The sequence below is a fragment of the Triturus cristatus genome, chromosome 4_1, assembly GCF_964204655.1.
Source record: "Triturus cristatus chromosome 4_1, aTriCri1.1, whole genome shotgun sequence".
NCBI lineage: Eukaryota > Metazoa > Chordata > Amphibia > Caudata > Salamandridae > Triturus > Triturus cristatus.
In genome coordinates this window covers 559,095,740-559,106,318 of record NC_140585.1, presented here as the reverse complement: position 1 = coordinate 559,106,318, position 10,579 = coordinate 559,095,740, and the positions used below count along the sequence as shown (strand labels likewise).

The 10,579-nt window shown below is 41.3% G+C and overlaps 1 protein-coding gene across 1 annotated transcript in view; it reads right to left on the bottom strand.

Moving 5' to 3' along the window:
• Positions 1–1,023: 1,023 nt before the first annotated feature.
• The window catches only part of GNAI1 (G protein subunit alpha i1), a 289,814-nt gene continuing 280,258 nt past the window's right edge, over positions 1,024–10,579 (bottom strand). The window contains exon 9 of the mRNA XM_085652880.1: positions 1,024–2,479. The gene's annotated coding sequence lies outside the window, so the exon portion shown is untranslated. The remainder of the gene's footprint in view (positions 2,480–10,579) is intronic.

The following is a 10,579-nucleotide window of genomic DNA, read 5'->3' as shown; positions in this document are numbered from 1 at the left end:
GTGGGAAATGGTTTTGCTAGCCGTAGTGTATAAATTGGAATTCTGGGATTTTGCAAACTGCTAGAGTTCCTTGAATATTTTTCCTCAAACATGTCCCGAAGACTAAAGCCAACCTTCTCCCTCCAGGCTTGAAAGGGCAGTTTCGTGAGTCCAGGGGACTGTCTTTGTTGTTTAGGATGAGCATGAGTGGGGAAGGAAAGGAAGTGAGCTTCTATTTAGTCTTGATCAAGTCCCAAGCCGTTAGGGTGGCTCTAGTGACCGGGGAGGATTACAGGAGACTGCTTCTCATGGTCTTGGGGACCCATAGGAACTCACCTAGTTGTCTGGTTGCTAGGTTCTGATCTATGAAGCATCAGGGTTTGTTGGTTTCTCCTTTGAGCCACTTAATCATGTAGCGTGATTGACATGTATGCTAACAGCGGAGGTGGTGTCGAGTACAGGTCTGCAGGGCAGTCTGGGGTGCTTCCCTTTCCAGATGTAAAACGTACAAGCAGCCTGGAGACTGGCAATGTCTTCTTTGGTGATAGGCAGGTCATAGTTTAGAAGAGGCAGAGCATGCAAGGTAGTAGTCATAGTCCTTCATTTTAATAAAACTCTTAAATATGTAGTGTGGTTATATGGTTTATCCAATCCATGAGAAAAGACATTTCAGAACTCACTAATACAAAGTTGTTCCTAGCTCTGATCTTTGTCCAATACACACCATCTTCAAGTAACGTATGCGAGGTGTGTGGCTTTTAGCCCACCAGATTACCTGGCTCGGTTGTGGTTAATTGGTAAGGCTTTGCCAAACGATTGGGGGAGGGAGGCGGACGGGGTAGTGGGGGCGGAGTCTAAAAACAGCCATCTGCTCCTTAGGCTTAAAAATATAGCAAGCAAAACATTTTCATACTATCAGAGCAACTAATTTAGAATCTTAGGAATTTGCTAAAACATGTTCAATCATATCTAAACATTTTTAAATATGCAGCGACTATATTACATATGCCAACCTTTAGAAATGCAAACAGTAATAAAACAATATTTACAAATGTTAAAAATGTCAGATTTATTAGGATGTTAATAACCATTATACAGGATAAAGTTCAGGAGTTTGTTGGTAGACCTCAAACAGATGCAATCCAACAGTTGCTAGTTTACAAATTGAACTTGAGAAAATATTCATTCTCCGCAATTATTTACACACTGTGAATGCAGGTCTTCCATTCAACTTTAAACGATTTATTTTCAGGCAAGGCACATAAAGAATATAGACAGACTAAATTCAGCAGTTACGAATTTCATTTTTTTACATTGATATACAAAAACAACTTTAATGAGGAAGATTCAAATACAATTAGTCACACAAACTAAAGCAAACAACTGGTGTGATACTATGACTTAAAAGAAAAAGTTAATCTCCAGAATGTATAAACTGTTAAACAGCAATGCAGACTAAACGAGTAGCCTGCTCACAGTGAGAAAGAATGGATCAAGAAAACACTGTCTAAACAATTAGATGTGTGTGCTATAACAAATGATTAAGTTAATAATGCTCCATTCTTTAATCCTCCCCTTAACTATTCAGAATATCCAGAGCAAAATACTGGAATTCCAAATAAGCATCGAATGCTACTTACTCCTCCTGCTAATTAGGTAGCCCTCTGTAAATTATAAACAGCTTAAACTTAAAACAATTGGAACATACTTGCAATTTCAATGCTATACATGTGCTAAAATATAGCAAAATATTAAACAATGCATAAACTTAAAGGTCATTATTCTATTAATCTATACAGAGCGTCATGTTGACAACAAAATAAAGGAATGCTTCAACACCATTTTCCATTTCCAAATTTCATTGTTTGCATTTCATATCCAAAAGTTATCCTCCCTTCTGGAAAAAAATATTTACAAATAAAATCGTAGTTCTTTTTAAAATGTATAAAAATTAACGTTGTCACCACCCATAAGGTGATGCACAAACGAGTTATTAATAAAAATGCACAGTGAAGGCTGTAGTTAACGAGACTGATATTTGGTTGTATCCATATAGTTTGTGCAGATGCAAGGCAGTCTCCTGATTTCAATAGACCTAACTGATAGATCTGTATGGTCTGCAAGCAAACAAAAACTGAGAATAAGGCAGCATGCATGTTTTAAAAGGTAAACTGAATTCAAATGTACAGTATGTCAAAATAATCTGAAGGCAAGAATGTCTGTCCTGAAATATTTCATAAAACAGAGGAACTTCAAAAGGACAAAAGTAAATTAAAATATTCTGTTCAATGTCTGTACAAATAACATTCCTACAATTACAAGTATACATACAATCAAGATACTTTTCATTGTGGTCTAATACTAATTACTTGAAAATTTACAAGACATGAACATAAATAAAGCTGTTAAAACTGGCAAGTACAGTACTGGTCCATCATTCATCACACCTTCTCGTCACTCCAAAAGCCATAATTTAAAACAATATGAAATCAGTTTTAACCTATGGGGGAAAGATGAAAAGAATTAGTAAATGGTTGATGTACCTATGCATGGCATACAAAACTTTTACAGCAGAACTTGGCCATCTCAAACCCAATGTGTCCAGAATTAGCAGGATTTTAAAGCACAAACTAAAAGTTACTAACCTGCTACTCAAGACCTATGAGCTTGGTGGATCAGGTAGGCTAAAATCTGAATTTGGCCTGTAACATGGATGTTAACATTGCTTTAGTGCCCTCTGCAAGGACTGTAACTCAGTACAGAAGCATCCACACAAACACCTTTGCAAACCCATATCCCAATCTCTGTGCCCGAAGGGCAATTTTTAAGAGAGAATCCCTCATTTGTGCGTTGGGTGCAGACCGCTTAAGCAGTCTCAAAGGAAATCATGCTACCACTACACACCACACTCATCACACTCTGTCACTTGTTGCTTCTCCTCCCCATTACCGCTTTGTGTACTTTTTACCCACTCCGGCCCTCTGAGTTACTCCCTTTAACATGGCCTAAAATTTTTACAAAAATTGCTTGAGGTTTTTATATTTACAGGGTTGAATAAATAAAATAATTTGCTTGCGTCATTTTGTAGGCACCTACATTGTGACACTACCGCTGTGTCTAAGCGCTGTTTTTTTTTTTTAATTTAGCCATGCTGCACAGCATCAGGGATGCTGTGCAGCATTGATACAAACCCTTGGCAAAGCCAATAGGTGCCAAAGGCAAGACCTACTGGCTTTGCCAATGCTCACTGTAATTGAATACCAGTGGCACTTCTCAGAAGAGCTGCTCTGTTTTTGATGGAACTGACTAGCAAACATTTATTGGGCCTAAACTGTAGCTTTATCGTGGACGCCTGCCTTATTTACATTTTAAGCACCTGTACAAAAGGCACAAAGTTTAGGATACAAATATACCTGGAATTATCTTTCTGAAAGAGGACTCCGTCTACATGGTAAATTGGGTGAAAACGGCACAGTGACCCGGAAACTTAATTAAAAATGTTTTTTTTGCTACAGAGCATCCTATCACAATCAGCACCATATCAGCACAGTAACATTAGTATTAATAGAGTAGATACCCATTGTGGCTCCTTTGTACTAAAGGGAGCGTTTTTGCAGAGTGAACCTTCTTTGGAAGTGGTTACCTTTAAAGAGCCAGCAAGTGTACTGTTCTTATCCAGCGTTTTGAGGACTGCGCATTAGATCTGTGAGACAGGTGGTACACTTCACCACCTTCAAAAGCACAGCGATGTCAAAATCAAAAAACATCTGCTCACATAGCTGGTCTCTTGGTCTGCACACTGTTCCCATGCCTGGAAATCCCCAAAACACTGGTAAAACCAATAGGTCTTGCCTCTGGGACTTATTAGCTATGCCAATGACTTTAGTCATGCAGCACAGCATTTTTGATGCTGTACCTCATGGCTAAAGAATTAGAAAACCAAACCAAAGAAAAGTGTACTGCTTTGGACGCGGCCGCCTCCAACCTTTAAAGGCATGCATACCCACAAAATGACAGCTCCTTTTTTCTTTAGTTACTGATCCAAGTTGGATCAGTAAAAGCGGGTGGGGGAGCAACCTTTGGGTGGGGGTCTATGCAACACTGGGACGAGGGGCAGCAATAGCTCAGAGCATGGATGGTTTTTAAAGAGGAATGGGGAAACAATATGGGGCGGAAGCACACAGGAGGGGGTAGGGGTAGAAAAAACATAGGGTGAAGGTGGGGGAAGCAACATGGGTTGCGTGGGGGGGTCAAACTAGCACAAAAAAACGTGGAGTTGGCGGGGGAAAAGAACTCTGGTAAGAAGGCAATGTGGGGAAGCACACGAGACAGCAGGAAAATATGCACTATTGTGGAGAGGTTAAACTAAAACGAGCATTTGCAAAGCAATAGGTCTCGCATTTGCGCAAGTTATAGCTATAGGCGTTGTAAATGTTTAACTTGTGTTTTGGATTGGAGTGGATGTATGTGGTGGGTAGTGGAATTGCGTTACAGTGTGCAGTGGAATTAGGTTATGTGGTATTAAGTGTACAGGAATTGTGTTTAGTGGGGTTGTGTGTTTTGGAGAGTAATTGTGTTGTATGGTATTATGGAGAGTAATTATGTTGTATGGTATTTTGTTTTGTGGCATGTTATGTAGTGGAGTTTTTGTGGTGTGTTGAATTTTGTGATGTGGAATTATGTGGTGTGGATTGTAAGTATGTGGTGTGTTATGTAATTTGATTTGTATTACGTGGTTTCTGGTTGAATTATGTGATGCGTAATGGAAACGTATCGACTTGATTTGTGTGGCGTTCAACTGCGCTGGTTGGAATTATGTGGCATGGTGTGGAGTATATATATGTGAAGTGTAACTATGCTATAGATTGGTTTTATGTGGGGAGTATTTATGTGGTAGTGAGTGGAGTATGTGAAGTTGAATAAAGTTGTGCTGAGTGGTATTATGTGTAAAGCATTTATGCGGGTGGTTTTGAATTGTACCGTGTGGAATGGTCTTCAGCGTTGAAGCTGGAGCCTTAAATATAAAGGCACACATTAATGCAAGCGCAGAGTAAGAGCTTAAATAGGTGGAGGGAAATGAAGTGTCCATCTCACACTCATTGCCTGGATACATCCAACTAAATATCCATTTAGTTTAAGAACAGAAGCCTTCATATGTGTCTTAATTCATGGTAATTGATTTCGGCAACAGCTAATTGATGTGAGCCGTTTTCTTGGGGGAGATGTTAGTGCAATTTAGTAAACAAAATGAATTACCACCATTTTTCCAAAGGAACTGGGTGGAATATGCCTGTTTTTAAAGGTAGCTTCAAGTGACCCAGTATAATACACTGGATAAAGCCAAAGATGTTTGCCTGAAACATTAAGATTATGGGATCCAGGAAAATTGCATACACAGGATAAAACAGAATAAGCATTGACACAGCTAATTGTTTCTGGTCATAGTAAAGAATATTACCACCACCGACAATATATGAGGGAGAGGAAGAGAGCAGAGAGGGATGCAATTTTAAAATCTGAAGAGGGTTCAGAAGAAGAGGGACTGGAAGAGGGAAGCCTGGGTTTGGACTGATAGATGAGAAGCAGGTGCAGGCACTAAACCCCGAGTAAAGAGGTCAACAAACTGGTAAAGGCTCCCTGCCTGGAATCCCTAAACTTGATAAAACGGAACAGGCAACAGGTTTTAACATAAATAAAGTCGACTTCACAGAGATGACAGCATCCCTTGTCCCAGACTACGTACATGTTTTGAGAACGGTTACCAACAAAAAGCAGCACCAAACGAGCATCGCATTTCACAGATGTCATTATTTCAATGCTGGCTGGGCAATAGTGAAATAGGTAGATTTCCAGGCAAAGGTATTTCTCTGGAATGCCGGTGAAGCTGTGACAGTTGGTCGCATGTGTAACTGAGCTGGCTCCTTAGACGTCATTTGCAGGATCGCATAATATAAATAGGGCTAGAATTTAACCTTCCTTTGTGTTGTGGAGCAAAGCTTTTTTAGGGTTCTGGCTGCAGAGGTTTAAAATGAAAGGTGCCATAGGAAACACGGCGCAGCAACCAAAACGACTGTAGTGTTTTATTAAATCCATCTCACAGCAAATGAAGCACCGTTATAATTCGGGAGAAACATGTATATACATATATATATATATATATTCACTGAAAAAACCATAGGTTTCACACATGTTATAGTTAGCGGAAATTTTACTGATAAAAAACCAGTGAAATTCCCCCGTTATAGTTAGCGCAGGCAACTATAACTCACGCGACTGCAATCCTCTGCTGATGCTAATACTGTATTTAGACACTTATTTGCCCATGTCTTCTTCCATTCATTTTTAGCTATACATATATTACAAATATTTTTTTTTCATAAAGACACATATGTCATCAGCAGAAGATTGCAGTCGCGTGAGTTATAGTTGCCTGCGCTAACTATAACGGGGGAATTTCACTGGTTTTTTATCAGTAAAATTTCCGCTAACTATAACATGTGTGAAACCTATGGTTTTTTCAGTGAATTTGCAAGGTTTTTTAAATGCTAATTCCTAACTATAACGTGTGTGAAACCTATGGTTTTTTCAGTGAATTAGTACGGTTTTTTAAATGCTAAGTTTTTTTCCCTTATAATAAGCCCTGTACATTTGGTGGCCTTCGGCCACCAAAAGCACAGGGGGTGGGGTAAGTGTGGATAGTGTTTTTTGCCCTTAACATAAGCCCTGTACATTTGGTGGCCTTCGGCCACCAAAAGCACAGGGGGTGGGGTAAGTGTGGATAGTGTTTTTTTTATTTTTATTTTTTTACCGTACGCTTACGGTAAGAGTACGGTAAGCGTACCCCGCGAAATTGCCGAAAAAAAAATAAAACCGTTTTTGCACTTGGGGGATGTTTGGGGACTCCCTCAACATGACTATGTGGGAGGGAGTTGTCAAAACAGCCCCTTTACATGTTTTTGGGCTTGATATTTTAAAAATCACTCTCAGTGCGAGAGACAAAATGGCGGCCGCCGCTTCCTGGTTTCGGCCGATTCGAATGTTTACTAAGATCTAAGAGCCAATCAGAATCGCGCTCGCGCACGCCACCGTACGCTTACCGTAAGCGTACGGTAAGCGTACCGTAAGCTGGCTCAGATATATATATATTGATTTAAAGGCTATTTTCTCAGAATCTACTGAACAGATTTACACCAAACCTACAAAAGGCACTTCCTTGACCTAGGGACTACCTCTCTGCCAAATTTTGAGTAATTCTGTTCAGCCGTTCGGGCTGTAGCTCGTTCTAAAGGTCCTATGGAAAAATGCATGGGAAAAACGCGTTTTGGGACCCCCCTTTTATCTCAGCCCCCGCTTGACGGATCCCCCCCGAGACTTTCAGGGTAGGAGCGGAGCGTAGCGCCCCACCTATTTTGAAAAATTTGCGAGGATTCGTCGACCGGCGCCAAAGTTATTCAAAATAGAATGTTGAGGTTTTCCTATGGAAACGTGGTCCTAACTATAACTACCTACTGGCTATCGCCAGTAGGTAATATAAATATACATATACATATATATATATATACATATATACATATATATAACTATTCCCCGGGGCCCAATTTGCAAAATGTTCAAAGCTCAAACTAGTGTTTTGTCTCCTTTAGCGACTGGTGTGTGCGTGAGAGCAAAGGGTCTGTAGTAAGTAACTAGTAGGAAACTAACCTGGTAAAAGTGAACTGCTTGTCAGCAACGGAGTCAGGGGATTATTTACTGCACGTAGGAGTGCCGGCCTCGGAGATCGGCCTGTCCGCGAGATTATATAAATGGCGCGCACGGTCACTCTGCGAATCAGCATTTAGGCTAAAAGAAAATGTTCATGTAGTGCTTTTGGCAAAACAGATGCTCTATTGTAATAACAGTTTTGGGCATTGCTATAAAGCAGCAGTCACAGGCACCATGCGGCATCAGACCCTGCATCCCTGAGAGGATTACACAACCAAGCGCCAGTCCTACAAACCGAAAATAACAGCCATCAAACGCCCACAGTTCAACACGCAGATGTAGGCCTACTAAAAACCAAAAGATTATATCCGCAGGCTTTCGAGTAGTTCTAAAACCATAGTCATAATAAACTGCAGCAGGCCCCCAAAGTTCCACTATATCACGCGCAAATGAATACCGGCACGTTATGAAAAATTCATATGGGAACGAACAGCTGGGGGACTGCTCATTTGACAGGGCAGTCCACTCTGGAGTCACTAAGGATAAGAGAAACAATGGCTCCTATAAGTCGGCCAAGTAATTTCAGCACGCCCAAGGGCAATCTGTTGGAAAAAGATGCCCGAGTGAAAGCCAACCTATGAAATGGAAGTAGAGGGCAACAAACTACAAGCAAATGTGTCATTTGTTAATACAAAAGTGACCGGTCCAGGTGCTTGATGTTATAAAACGGGAGGCTAGAGAATATGTATAAAGAAAACGCTGTCCCTTAATGAAACTGGTAAATGGAAGCAGTTGACTTTCCTCACAGACATGTCCAATTGTCCCAAGTCAGGTGAGACTAGTTCTAGCCAGCAACCGGCGAAAAAAGCAAAGCGGCTGCACCCGATGGCACGCCAGAAACAAGAAGGAAAATGCTACTTACCAGTATGCATCTGTTCTTGGCATGTAGAGCTGCAGATCCGCACACTTTGCATTAGATCGCCATCTGGTGTTGGGCTCGGATGCTTGCACCTTGTTGTCTTGGAAGAAGTCTTTGTAGTCAGGAGACGATAGTGCCCATGGGCATCAACTCCATCCTCAGATTGTCTTAGGCCATGATGGGAGTTAGTAGAAAAGAAAAAGATGTCCATGCGTGTATATCTAAATAAGATAGTACTGGAACAGATACATGTCCCGGGGAGGTCGGGGGCGTGTGCGGATCTGCAGCTCTACATGCCAAGAACAGATGCATACTGGTAAGTAGCATTTTCCGTTCGAGGCATATGAGCCCCAGATCGCACACTTAGCATAGACTGTACAGCAGTGTCTCCCATAGCGGTGGTGACCTGTATCGCTTGCAGTAGTTTGAAAGAGTGTTTTAAGAACATCTTGGCCTACAGAAGCTGGTTGCTTGGCCTGCACATCAACACAAGTGTTTAGTGAAGGTGTGTGTGGTAGACCATGTTGCTGCCCTACAGATGTCTTCTAGGGGAATATTCCCTAAGAATACTATGGAAGCCCCTAGTTTGCGTGTAGAATGCGCTCTAGGGGGAATTGTTAATGTGTGTTTAGCCTTGTGGTAGCAGATTTGGATACATTTAACAATTCACCTTGCAAGCCCAGCTTTGGAGATGGGGTTACCTTTAGGAGGTGGGGAGAAGGCTACAAACAATGGTTTTGTTTCCCTAAAGGATTTAGTCCTGCCAATGTAATAAAGTAGTGCTCTTTTGACGTCTAGTGTGTGAAGAGCTCTGTCTGCTACTGAGTCTGGGTTTTGAAAAAATACCAGTAACTCCGATTGGTTAAGGTGGAATGCTGAGATGACTTTAGGAAGGAATTTTGGGTTTGTTCTTAGAACCACTTTGTTACGATGTATTTGTAAGAAAGGTTATTTTATGGTTAAAGCCTGGATCTCACTTACTCTTCTGAGAGAGGTGATTGGAATAAGGAAAGCTACTTTCCATGTAAGGAACTGAAGTTCACATTTATGTAGAGGTTCAAATGGGCGTCCCATGAGCCTAGTAAGTACGATGTTTAGATTCCACACTGGAGAGGGTGGTAATCTGGGAGGAAGGATTCTTTTAAGGCCCTCCATAAAGGCGTTAATTGCTGGGACCCTGAAAAGTGAGCAGCAAGTGCTGCTAGATGTAAACGTATGGATGAATATGCTAAATTACATCTTTGCAAATGTAGTAAGTAGCAAATGATGTCCTGAATGGACGCATCCAGTGGACCAATATTCTTGTTAGCGCATTAAATGGCAAACCTTTGCCATTTTGCCGCATTGCAAGCTCTAGTGGTAGGGCGCCTGGCTTCTAAAATGATGTTCATACAGTCTGGTGGAAGGTTAAGATAACCGAACTCTAGGACTTCAGGAGCCGGATTGCCAGATTCAGCTGACCTGGATCGTGGTGCATGATCTCTCCATGGTTCTGCGTTAGTAGTGATGGGGAGAGGCGTAGTTTTTGGTGTGGAACTAGTGAGAGTTCTAGTAGTGTTGTGATTCCACTGATGTGCTAGACAATCTTGTAAGGGACGCTTTTGAAGTCTTGCATAAGGTACAATATGCAAGATGTCATCATGCCTATGAGTTGCATGAACACTCTGGTTGGGAGAGAGTGTTGGTTTTGAAATTTGGTGTCAAGAGCTTGTATACTGGCTATCCTGGCTGGACTGAGATATGCTAGAGCTGTGGCAGTGTTTATTGTGGCCCCTAGATATTGGTGTACATGAGAGGGTTGGAGATGGGACTTGGTGTAGTTGACTGTGAAACCTAAGTTGTGCAATGTTTGGATGGTTTGATGTGTGTTGAACACACAGGTTAAATGACTTGGCTTTTATTAGCCAGTCGTCCAGATATGGGAAGACATAGATTTGTTGTCTCCTTAAGCGTGCTGCTACCACTGCAAGGCATTTGGTG